Below are 13,072 nucleotides of genomic sequence, written 5' to 3' on the forward strand. Positions count from 1 at the left end.
CATGTGCACCGCACACACAACACCCATAGGTAATCTGTGGCCATCAAGGGGCTGTGGGAAAAAACATCCCAGCATGCTCTGCAACAGTTACGCTGTTAAAGCATGCTAAAACTGTGACAGTGCATGCTGGGATGTGTAGTTCCACCACAACTGACCTGGCAGAGGATGCTTACCCCCCTGATCTATATTATAGATCATAGAGCTGGGGGAGCCAACCCTAGTCCTTGAGAGCTACCAACAGTGCATGTTTTGCAGGTCTCCTCACAGAATCACAAGTGAGCTAATTAGCTCCATCTGTGTATCTTTTAAAATGTGTCAGTGATTAATGAGTGCAGCTGTGCAGCAGCTAGGTTGTCTGGAAAATGTAAACTGTTGGTAGCTCTCGAAGACTAGGGTTGGCTACCACTGTCATAGAGGATGTAGGTTAGGTTTAATGAGAACCATAAGAGTGAATGTGAACTAGGTGGTAACGTGTAATCCAGACCTGGCACTGAAATATTTCTCATTCATAAAGTGACCTGCTATGGTGAGCTGTCCAGTACCTGTAGGCAATGAGCCATCAAAGGGCGGGATGTTTTAGCATCCGCTGCCCTGTATTGCCCCCTTCGCCGGGTACCGCATTGTTAATGATCACATATCCTTTAACATATGCGATTATTAACGCAAGGGACAGCTCTTGTGATAAGAGCTGTCCCTTGCGATGCGGCCTCAGCGATGGACTTCCGGGTCTGAGCAGAGCGCCGGAGCTGGCTGCAGGGCATGCTGGGAGGGAACCGTGACGGATCTCTCACACAGCGCTGCGGTAAGTAGCCCATAGGCTTCTGCAGGGAATCTCCAGCTTTTGCCGACACTGCGAAGGGGGGACAGAAAATACAGAAATGCGGTAAAAACCCTCATAACGGGGTTTTTACTGCATTTCTGGTTTACAGAATCCCACCCTCAGTTTGTACATTTTCATTTTCCTTACAGACCGAAATTAAAATTCTTAAAAAGTAAAAGGGGAAGTGTTGCCCATAGCAACCCATTATATGTAGATTTTTATTTCATTCTAGAAATGACAGCTAGAATGTGATTGGTTGAATTGGGCAACACCCCCACTTTTCCTTTTTTTTGTAAGCTTTGATAAATCTATCACCGTGGTTGCACTGATAGACCTGTATTATTACAGTTTCTGACCAATGTGATAAGATTACAAACACAAAGGAGCAGCTCGTAGGCTCCAATAAAGAATTGTCTTAAGCCATAAATGAAACTGTTTCAAAGGGAAAAATCCCAGGAGATAGCGATTTTCTATAGACCCATACATACAACTGTTTTATGCTAAATAAACTGATAAATAATGATTATAAACTGATCAGCAAATCCTTGTCTGGTTTATGAGTGTGTATTTTTTCTAATAAAATAAGATCTTTATTTTATCTCTGCCATATCACCCATCCTTTAATCCACTTAATGGATTTATTGTAAAGAATCAGATTAGGTTTTCATTGTTATATGCCCATAATGGTTTAAAATGCATCTGAGACAGAGCAGATAATCCGATGAGACTAAACTGAGATTAATCAGGCCTAGACACATGCAGGGCATTTTCTAAGCGATCTCACCAGGGGTGGGATGTACTAAAGTAAAAATGCGCTAAACCCCCTGTTTTCATGGGTTTTACCGCATTTTCGAATGTAATAAGACCCGGCCGCCGTGTTTTCGCCGCAGAGGGTATCGCCATACTTGGAGGGTAATACCCTATAGAAGCCTGGGGGCTTCTTAACTCCACACGCCGCAGACACTGACCGCACTCCCGGGCATACCTCCTCCTCCCCCTAGCAACACAGCCACAGGTCCTTCCGGCTGCAGGGGGGAGGAGGAGGTTCCCAGGACATCTGCTCCCTGGCGAGGGGGAGTCCAGGGATGTGAGTGAGACCACCGCACACCACATTATAGGTATCGCGGGGGCCTCCGTCACCGCACTGCGATGTTAGTACGTATGTGATCAACATCGGTGCGATGGGCGGTGATGTATTTTAATAGATCCCGCCCTCTATCGCTTGGAAAATGCCCCTACATCGCTCTGTGTATAGAGATCGCCATAGTGATAGAGATGCACGGCCCAGCAGCCTGGAATGTGCATTTGCCATTTAGTGGGCTGCACCATTTTTGTAATGCTGTCTGTCAATGTAGAACACTAGTAGTGATGTCACATGACCGTGCTGAGTTGTGTAGCAGTAATAGGTGGTCAACAGTCAGTGGCATATTTATAATGTGTGTGTGTTGTACATGGGACCTGGAGGCCAGGGGGGGCCACACCGCACCCATTTTTTAATACTTGCCCCTCAGGAGTCGCGCAATGGCAGCAGCACTGCGAAAATTGCTGAAATATTGCCCGCTATACCATTTTTCCAGGGATCTGAGACCTCTAGGGCCAGATGCACTAATCTTCAAAAGTGATAAAATGGAGTGATAAACAACCAGCCAATCTGCTCCTACCTGTCATGTCACAGACTGTGGGGGAGGTTCTTTAAACTATAAATGCGGTAAAAACCCCGTTATCGGGGTTTTCACAACATTTTGGGATGCTCTAAGCAACCCCCGCCGGGTTATCGCGATGGGGGGCAACGCCAGAAAAATCTGGCAATGCCCGATAGAAGCCTATGGGCTTCTACCACGACACACCGACCCCTGCCGCCCCGCACCGACCCCACCTCACTTGTGTTCTGGCAGCACAGCTGTGACCTCCTCCTCCCTGCACTATGATCCTCTTTCGGGTGCAGGGAGCAGGAGAGCCTGGCGCAGCAGTGCCGGGTAAGGGAGGGACGGGGGAGCCACCAGGACCAACTGACTCACTGCAAAGGACAGCTCTTAACGCAAGAACTGTCCTTTGCCATAATTATCGCATATGTTAGAGCATATGCGATAATTATGTATACAATGGACAGCGAAGGGGGGCGGAGCTGGGCTGCGGATGTTAGAACATCCTGCCCTGTGTTTGAGAAATGGCAGGCAGGAGCTGATTGGCTGGATGTTTATCACTCTCCATTTTATCACTTTTAAAGCTTAGTGCATCTGGCCCATAGTGTTCAGACTTTATAGTGCAGAGCTGCATGGCTGCCAGCCAGTGGCGTTACAATAGCGCAGCAGACCCTGCGGTGGCAGGGAGGTGCTGAGTAATGTGGGCACGGGTTCTGCGGGGTCTATTGTTATGCTGGCTTGACCTGCCTTATCCCTCCGCCATGTAGGTGGCCAAGAGTCGGGGCATGTAGTTCTACTAGTCTGCGTCCCGGCACTCCTTGCCTCCTCCTGGCTCCTTATGACAAAATGTCCCTCACAAAATGGCCACCCCTTTACAGCAGACCGTTTTTAGGATGCTAGAGGAGGCAGCAGCGGCCTCCTCTAGCATCCTTAAAAACGGTCTACTATAAGGGGTTGGACATTTTTTGAAGGATATTTGTTATAAGGAGCCAGAGGGGGCACCAACATTTTCCGGAGGGGGGCTTCGCAAAATTTGGCGCTACATTACTGCTGCCAGCATAGAGGAGGGGACCCAGATGGAGTAGGCTGCACACAGGCCTCCTCCTCTCTTAAAATGCAACAGCCGAAGGCCCAGGTGTGACCCATGCTAAGAGGGTGCAGGGGAGGCAAGTAGTGAACAGATGAGCATTAATGGGACATGAGAGACGCACACATCACAAAAGACCAGATGTAATAAACCTTGGAGAGTGATAAAGTATCTGCCAATGAGCTCGTAACTGTCTTTACCAAACTCAGCCTTTTAATATGGCAGTTATGAGCTGATTGGCTTATACTTTATCACTCTTCTCTTTTGAAGGCTTAGTACATCTGGCACAAAATGTGGACATTCATGATGCCTGCATAAAAAAAAGAAGACAAATTTCAGAGAGCTCCCTGAACCGCTAGGGGGAGTTGTACTAAAGTTTGGAGAGAGGTAAAGTACCGACCAATCAGCTCCTTTACTGCAACTTTTCTCACTAGGGGCCAGATGTATCAAGCCTTGAAACGTGATAAAACAGAGCGTGATAGCCATTTTACAGACTGTGTTTGAAAAATTACATTTAGGAGCTGATTGGCTGGTGGTTTATCACTCTCCATTTTATCACTTTTTCAAAGCTTAATACATCTGTCCAAGCTTGGATAAATATCCCCCTCAATGTACTGTTGTGTGGCTGAAGCCGATATCATGAATATGATAATTGTGTGTTAATTAAGTGATCTTAAAATGCCTACACACAGGGAGATTTGCATGTGCAGAGGCATATCTGCGCATGTGCGAACATCAGGCACGTCCAAATACCGCATGAATTTTCTACACTCCGAACAGGGGGTGGAGAGGGGCGTGAAGGGCTGTTTTGGCTCATTACCATATGTGTACGCCCAGAGAGAAAATCCACTCGTGCTCCGTGCGGTCAGTGGCTTACCGCATTCGGACGCAGTGAGCGGTCCGTACGGAAGGCGGGGCTCAGGACGCTCGATCCTGTCCGCATATACGCATCCGACCGCACCGACCAGAATAAGGCCCATAGTGTTGTGTCAGTGCTGTAATCAATCGATTGAGCGATCTGTCAGGGACCCTGTCTTCCAGTGAGAATACTGGTCCTGCCCATCGCTATTGCTATGGCCCTCACTTATGGAGCGAGGAAGGTACATTTTCTAAGTGATCTAGATAGATTGCATAGAAAATGCCCTGAAATCACCCCATTTGGAGGCAAGTGGACTATTAATTTGAACCAAAGGCCTTAATTTACAGTTGACACACTCCATTTGTTTATGGGTTCAACCCACAAAATGGCTGACTCTATTACATTCTCCAAAATATTGGTCCAGCTCTGCAAATGGCTGCCACTGTGAGTCATGGCCAAGCTTCATAAAAGTGATAAAATGGAGAGTGATAAACAGCCAAATCAGCTCCTAACTACCATGTTACAGGTTGATGCTTGATACAACTGGCCCATTTTTCAAGCCCAGCCTGTAACATGACACATAGGCGCTGATTGGCTGGCTGTTTATCACTCTCCATTTTAGCAGTGAGAAATTTTCCAAACTTTATTAAGAAAAGATCTAGAGGTGTTTTTCATAGCAACCAATAAGATTCTAGCTATCAATCAGATGGTACCTTATAGAAAATAAAATCTAGAACCTCATAAGTTGCTATGGACAACAACTCTTCTTCTTAAAAGGTTTGATGAATCTCTCTCTAATTGATGTCACTAACGACTAGTGGATAACTGATTGGCTGTACTCTTTGGGGTATATTCAATGACTTTTGCAGGCTGTGACAGCGAGCGGCGCGGACTGCTGGCTGTCACAGCTCACACGGTCAGTATTCAACTGACCCCCTGCACACACCGTTTCCACATTGTTTGGTTTTTGCAGCAACGTGGAAACGGTGTGTGCGGCGCTAAAACAGTGGGGCTAGCAGCCAAATGCAGCGGGCTCCCTGCATTATCTGTGAACCTCGCTGTTTGGGGGAACCCTCATCTGACAGCGAGGGTTCCCCTGGAACATTGAATACAGTCAGCAGCCAGCACAGGGGTTAAACGGCGAGGGACGCTTGTTTTCAGCGATCCCCACCATTTAACTCCCATGCCGAATACAGCTCCATGACTCAACTTTGCAGCGGTGACAGTGTTACCTCTCAACGTAAAATAGCATTCCACTTTTATATGGCCATAGAGGAAATGACCCTGTTGCTTCTGTGAGACATTTTAGATCATATATAGAACAAATGTGTGTCATTTTTCGATCTGATTGCTAAATGTATACATTTACATTCGATAACACATCTAAATGTAATAGCCAGCAAAAAGCAGGAAGAGCGGGAGTTTGTGCGAGTCTGGCCAGTTTTGTAAAGCGGCAATCATTTGCATGGACACACAAACCTGGCTATGGGTGTAAATGATCGCTGCTTTAAAAATCCATCCAGACATCCTGCATCTCCCAGCCTGTTACATTTAGCCCAAAGAGTGAAAACTACTGATTGCTTGACTCACCCGCATACAGTCACTAGGTCTACAAGCAGGTCGACATGCAGAAAGGTGATGTGTGAGGTCGACTGGGTCATTAGGTCAACACAAGCATTTGGTCAACATGGGGAAGTTCGACATGGAGTTTTTCACTTTTTTGTTTGAGCGTGGTGGGAGAATAAAATAGTGTGCCAAGTGTAGCGAAGCACCGTGCCCGAGGCATGGCGAGCGCAGTGAGCCATGCGAGGGGACGTGGTGCTACGTTTCAGTGTCCATGTCGACTATGTCGTTATTCGGGACAAAAAAGTTAAAAACCCCTTGTCGACCTTTTGACAATCTAATGCTTGTCGACCTAGTTTATATCTATCCAATGATCCATACCCAACTCACCGCTGCAGCCAATGACAGAACACCCCAGAGGCCAAGCATTATGATGGCTGCTATATGTAATACCCTGGTACTGCAAGAGTTAATACCACTTAGTTGTATCATGCATAGCTAGGTCTATTTCCTGTGCAGTGATTGGGAGAAGTTTGGAGATCAGGCAGTGATCAGGCAGTGATCAGATGCAAGCCTCCTGCAGAGGGGGAAGACAGGAAGTGTAGTTAGAAAGTAGCAGATTCAGTACAAGTTTGGAGTGAAGGGGAGAAGGTGCATGGATGGTTGCTGGGGCCATGGAATGGCTAACTGTCATTTCCATGGTCCCCAGCTTTGGAAACAGTAGTCATGAGTTGCACCCCTTCTATGGAGACAGCAGCAGCACCTGTGGGTGCTTTTCTGCAGAGTAACATGAGGAGAATGCAGCCCCACAGAGCACATGTGGAGAGTGCTGCCAGTCCCAGCAAGGCACCTGACACAGAGAGAGAGAGAGATCGCAGTGTGAGAGCAGCAGTACACAGAGTCCAGTGGGAGGGTGATGCCCACCTTTAGAGGTGCCCTAGAAGAGTGCCAGGTGTGAGTCTCAGGAGAGGACGTATCTGGGTGAGTGGTCGAAGCCACGCGGCATGCTGAGTAGCCCCCCATTGACAAGAGTCCTTGTTATGTATGAGAGAGACACAGGGGCGAATTTAGGGGTCAGGCCGCCCCTAGGCACAACATTTTTGTCATCCCCCCAATTTTAATGTAATCATATATGTATATACATTGTTATTTATATATTTCATTAAAATGTAACTGTAGCCCACCTTAATATTTATTTAAGCACTCTGGACTGCTCACTGTACGGAGGACCCGGAGGTAGGGAGGCACTTATTAGTACAGTGATTAGCACAATGTCTCTGTCAGTCTCTCTCCGGCTCACACACTGTGACTGACAGCTCAGCTGCTGGATACACAGCAGCCAATAGACTGTGTGTGTGTGTAGAGTAGCCAATGGGTGGGAGCCGGCAGCAGTGAGCCTGAGCCATTTTCGGACGCGCAGGGGGACCGTCGGACCCAGCCACTAAGCGGTGATGCAATGTGCATGGCAGAGCGGGTGGGCAGTGGCGGGTGACGGGCGGCGCTGCCGCCGACATATGATTCATGTCTGCGGCGGCGGCGCTCGTCACTCGCTGCTGCCCACACGCTCTGCCATGCTGCTATTTAACAGAATGTCAGCCTGCCTGCCGCCCTTAATTGGTGACGCCCTGAGGCCGGTGCCTCACGAGCCTAGGCACAAATCCGGCCCTGGAGAGACAGTAACCTGTGACGTGTAGCACTACTGGTCCCAGGATGCCCTGGTATGAACTGCTGTTCACCATATTTATGCCGCTGCAATAAAGTGATGTGCTGGAGGAGGTGCCTTGGTGTAACTGATGTAACCGATATGATTAATGTGCTGGAGGAGATGGAATGATAAGTGACCTGATGTAACCATTATGCTTTGTGCTGGAGGAGAGTGTTCAGATGTTTTCCCTGCTTCATCCCTGCTATATGTTAAAATAAACTGTTTATTGCTGTTTTATGAGATGGCCTGGCGCCCAATTCTTTCTGCGCTGCACTGACACCTGTAGTCCACTCCCACAATGCAACTGTAATTAAACTCCTGATTATTCAGGGGACCCCCTGGTACCTGTGCCTTACCCATGACCAGCCGGAGGAAAGTAAGTGTGATGCACTATACACAGTGACTGCAGGTATGCCATACCTAGTGCCAGTGGGGTTTTACATATATGTCAGGGACGGGGAACCTTTGGCCCTCCAGATGTTGCTGAACTACACATCCTAGCATGCACTGCTACAGTTTTGCTATTTGGCCCTGCTAAAACTGTAGCAAAGCATTCTGGGATGTGTAGTTTAAAAACAGCTGGAGGGCCGAAGGTTCCCCATCCCTGCTATATGTGATAGAATTAGAATTATAGGGGCTCACATACTAACACAGAAACATAGAATTAGTGAAAATTGTGAGAAATGTGCTACACACCTTTTTATGTGAAATTCGTAAATAAAGTAAAACAGGTAAAGTTTCAGTGAAATAATTCTCTAAGGTGCAGATGTATCAAAGCTCAAAGAGAGATAAAGTACCAACCAATCTGATCCTGTCATTGTACAGGCTGTGTTTAAAAATGTCAACTGGAAACTGATTGGTACTTTACCTCTCTCCAAATGTTGATTGTTGGGGTGATTTTGGTGCTTTTTCTAAGCGATCTCACCAGCTCTGCATGTAGGGGCCATAGTGATGTGTGGCCCTGTGTCACTATTGCCCGGTGATTAATATCCAGCATGCAGTATAAATCTGTATAATATTATAGAATGCAGTTGATAAATGTTCACAGCTGATTGGTTGCCATGGGTAGGTTCTCCTCTGGCTCACTTCTCCACTCTGTCCTGCTTCATCAATAGACCCCAGATATTTTCAGATACATTCTGTGGGTATTTAAACTTCGTTTCAAAGTAACATAAAGGGCAAGTGTCCCACTTAATTATAAGGCTATATGTATTGTAGAGTAAAAACTCATGACATGCTGAGACGTACAGGAAATATGTTTATTTGGGGACTCATACACCAATAATGCTTGTACAGTACTGTTTCTTCCATTCTGTCATCCCGTGATTCACAGCGTCAGTGACCCCAGATGTGAAGAGGATCCCGGAAGCTCCATTTTCCCATGCCTTATGCCTCTTCGCATCATATTTCCAAAGAAGTATATGCATAGGAAAAAGGAACTGCGAGAATACAGATCTAAAACACACAACACAGAAGACAACAACAAATAGCAATTACTAGTAATAATAAACATAACAGGACATTACAAATATACTGTAGATGCATTCCATTAAGGATCAAGTAAAGACAAAGGGGTACATTTACTAAAGCTGCTAAAAGTGGAATGTAGAAATGTTGGCCAAAGCTATCATTTTTTTTAGGATGAAAGAAAGAAATGTTGGGCAACATCCCCAATTTTCACTTTTAGGGGTAACTTTACTAAAGCTTCTTAGAGGTAAATTTATTAACATGTGAGTTCTATTGTAGATGGGATGTTGCCCATGGCAACCGATTAGATTATATCCATTATCCTCTAGAACAGTGATGGCTAACCTTGACACTCCATCTGTTGAACTACATATCCCAGCATGCCCTGCTATAGTTTTACTATTTGGCAATGCTAAAGCTGATGCAGGGCATGCTGGGATGTGTAGTTCAAGGTTAGCTTGTAGTTGTAGATGCGTGTCAAGGTTAGCCATCACTGTTCTAGAAAGTGCTAAATAAATAAGATGTTGCATCTGGTTGGTTGCTATGGGTGACCTCCCATCTTCAATAGAACTCACATCTTAGTAAATTTACCCCTAATTCTGGCCATACACTGGACCAACTTTCATCCAACCATCCGACTAGTTGGCTTGACTGAAAATCTGGTACCGTATGGGAGCAAATGAAAATCAGCAGTTTGATCACAAACTTAGGAAAATGGACAAAAACTGTCAAATTGTTTAAATCAAACAGATTCAGCTACAGCACCTTGTTTGAGTGACAGTTTTTGTCCATTTCCAGATTTTGGGAGAAAACTACTGAATTATAAGTTATATTTGCTCCCATCCAGTACCAGAGTTCCATCCAACCAACTAATTGGATGAAAGTTGGCCTACTGCATTGATGGGAAACCTTGGCATTCCTGGTGTTGTTGAACTACACATCCCAGCGTGCCCTGAAACTGTTTTGCTATTTGACCATGCTAAACCTGTTACAGGGCATGCTGGGATGTATAGTTCAACAACAGCTGGAGTGCCAAAGGTCTAGTATATGGCCAGCATGTATTCTGATGTGGCAGCAAAACTTACAAAGAGCCAGTAAGTTTGCACCTGGACAAACCATGCTGCAGGTGGGGCAGATGTAACATGTGCAGAGAGATTTAGATGTGAGATGGACATGTCCAAACTTGAATTTAAAATGCAGTGTAAAAATAAATCTGCCAAGCATGCAGACAATGTCAGTATTCACCATGCATGCAAAATAATTAATTAATTTGTTCCCCTTGCATTGCAATATGGTTTGTCTGTGTGCAGATTTCCTTGTTATTTAGTTTGTCCCAACTCAGAATCCTAGTACAAACAGACAGTGGTAATGCAAGCATATCTGTAAAATTATACCTTTATTAAGGTCTGTCCAAACTGTTGTGTTGTGGAACTGCACATCCCAGCATGCCTTGCCATAGTTTTAGCATCCCCTAATAGCAAAACTGTGGCAAGGCAGGATGGGACTTGTAGTTTCACAACAGCTGGAGGACCATAGTTTGGACATCATCAGATAAGTCTTCTCTCTCTGGTATGAGAAATCATATATGTTATAAAATAATTTTAAACCTTCTCTAATTAAATGAACATTTAGCATTGCATTATAAAAACACCAAAACAAGTAGCATAAACTAATAGGAATACCTGATGGAAACAATCCCAATCAACAACAGAAATAAAATAATACATTAATATTACATTCAAATAAATTGCAAATATGTTTCATCTATGCATGCCAAAAAGAAGACTTATTTGGAGAGCGGAATAATAAAACAAAAAAACTATAAAAAAAAAAAAACAGGGATTAGCTGATGCAAATAAATATCTAAATTTTCTAAGGAACTTCAAAGAAGAGAATACTGTTAAAAAAGGTTAAAATATAAACACAATAAAATAAAAAAGAAAAAGCAGCAACTCCAGTAATCCGTATAGGAAAGTTCTGTGGTATATAGAAATGGAAGCAATTGGAAGATTATAATTGTTATTACAATATGCTACAATAAAATAAAATACAACATAAGAGCATAGGTTGGGCTGTAGGGACCAGGGTGGGCTTACCTGCCAAGCTGCAGCGGACAAGGGTCTTTGTGCGGTGGAAGATCGTGTAGCACCATTTATGGTAAAGCCAGGACCTTGAAGAAACCTTACCATAACACTGTAACTGTTTTGAAGTTACTAATCAGTCTTCTTCCTGCCAAGGTCCTTCCTGCACCTGCGCTGCTGGGGCACAATAGGCCGCTTATTGGTATTGGTAGAGAGCGTCCATTGATAGGGAGTTATACTATGAATCAATTAACACAACTGGGAGCGTCAGCTGTGGTGGAAACAGGCTGGTATGTCCCTTATCTCTGCTTTCTCCCCCAACCCTCATACGTCACCGTGCCAGGACACAAACTGAGCATTGAGAAAAGAATAAAAGTTACATCCACATATGGTTTTATCTATTTCTATGTCCTTCATTAGTAACATGATTCTGCTCAGACACCAAGGTCTGCCTGCAAGGTTCTGCAGTCTAATCAGGGCACCTCGGAGCCTCCTTACTGGGTGCCAAGGCTACTGGTGATCAGACAGAAGTCAGCCTGTGCTATGCTTTAGTTACTGATGCTAGATAGTTCTAAAGTTAAATATGAACCTTTAATAGATATATGTATAGAGTGTAAGCTTGTGATCAGGGCCTATAGCCTTTCTGCTGTATACCAGCCATGTCTTATTCCTGTCTAATAAATCACTGCAGAATATGCTGCTGCTATATAATAAATGTTGCTGATAATCTATGGCGGTGTTACACACAGGGCCGGTGCAAGGCACCGGAGCGCCCCAGGCGAGTCGGGGTGGGGGCGCCCCGGTGCCAGTGGGTGGGGGCGGGGGGTACCTGTTGCGCCGTCTGGGGAGCGGGCAAGGGGGTCCATGCTGGCAGCTGACAGGAGCCTGCAGTGGTGTCCTTGCCGCGTGGGTACCTGCGGTGCTGTGTATAAAGCTGGCGGCGGCGGGGTCCCTGCAGTGAATAAGAAATAACTAGCGCTATGTGGCGGCGCGGGAAGCGCTTCTGTTTTGAAAACACTGGCCGCATGCTGATTGGCTGAATCTCAGCCAATCAGCGTACGGTCAGTGTTTTCAAACCCGGCAGCGCTTCCCGCACCGCCGCATAGCCGGGGGATAGCGCTAGTTATTTCTTATTCACTGCAGGGACCCCCCACCCCTGCCAGCTTTATACACAGTGCCACAGGTACCCGCACGGCAAGGACACCACTGCAGGCTCCTGTCAGAAGCCGGCATGGACCCCCCTGCCCGCTCCCCAGACGGCGCAGCAGGTACCCCTTTTGCACGGGGGGGCAAGGGGCGAACTGCCGACCTCCAGTGCCCAGCGCCCTAGGCAAATGCCTAGACCTGCCTAGTGGTGGCGCCGGCCCTGGTTACACAATATACAGGGCTTTGCAAATTCTAAGGAAATACAGACTTGAATTTAGCCAGCCATGTAACCAGAGCCGGCAACAAAATCTTGATGCCCGGTATACTGACATATCTGCCCCAACCCCCCTCCCTCTCATTTACACACCACACACACACACACCTAGACTGCCACAGTGTTAGGGTACCAAGACCCCAGAGTCCGTCCTATTTGTTGTAACATGTGCAGCGAGTTAGATTTGTGTGAGTTATTGTGTTTCTGTGCAGAGTAAATACTGGCTACTTTATTTGTACACTACAATATAGATCTCACTTTGAAGTAAAACCCCACCCAAATCAAACTCTCTCTGCACATGTTACATCTGCCCCCCCCCCACCCCCGCAGTGCACATGGTTTTGTCCATTAAAAAGAGAATTTGCTTTTGCGAGTGAACCAGAATCAGGCCCTTAGTATATATTTTTCTTTCCATCACTGCTAAAGG

General features: G+C 45.9%; 1 long non-coding RNA gene across 1 annotated transcript; it reads right to left on the bottom strand.

The window, feature by feature from the left end:
- Positions 1 to 8,922: 8,922 nt before the first annotated feature.
- Positions 8,923 to 11,568, bottom strand: LOC146009189 (uncharacterized). Its single transcript, XR_014444621.1, has 2 exons — positions 11,241 to 11,568; positions 8,923 to 9,132 (listed from the first exon to the last, which is right to left on the bottom strand). It is a non-coding gene; the product is annotated as an uncharacterized LOC146009189 (long non-coding RNA).
- Positions 11,569 to 13,072: the final 1,504 nt, after the last annotated feature.

This window comes from Crinia signifera, chromosome 6 (assembly GCF_055691185.1).
Source record: "Crinia signifera chromosome 6, ASM5569118v1, whole genome shotgun sequence".
Taxonomy (NCBI): domain Eukaryota; kingdom Metazoa; phylum Chordata; class Amphibia; order Anura; family Myobatrachidae; genus Crinia; species Crinia signifera.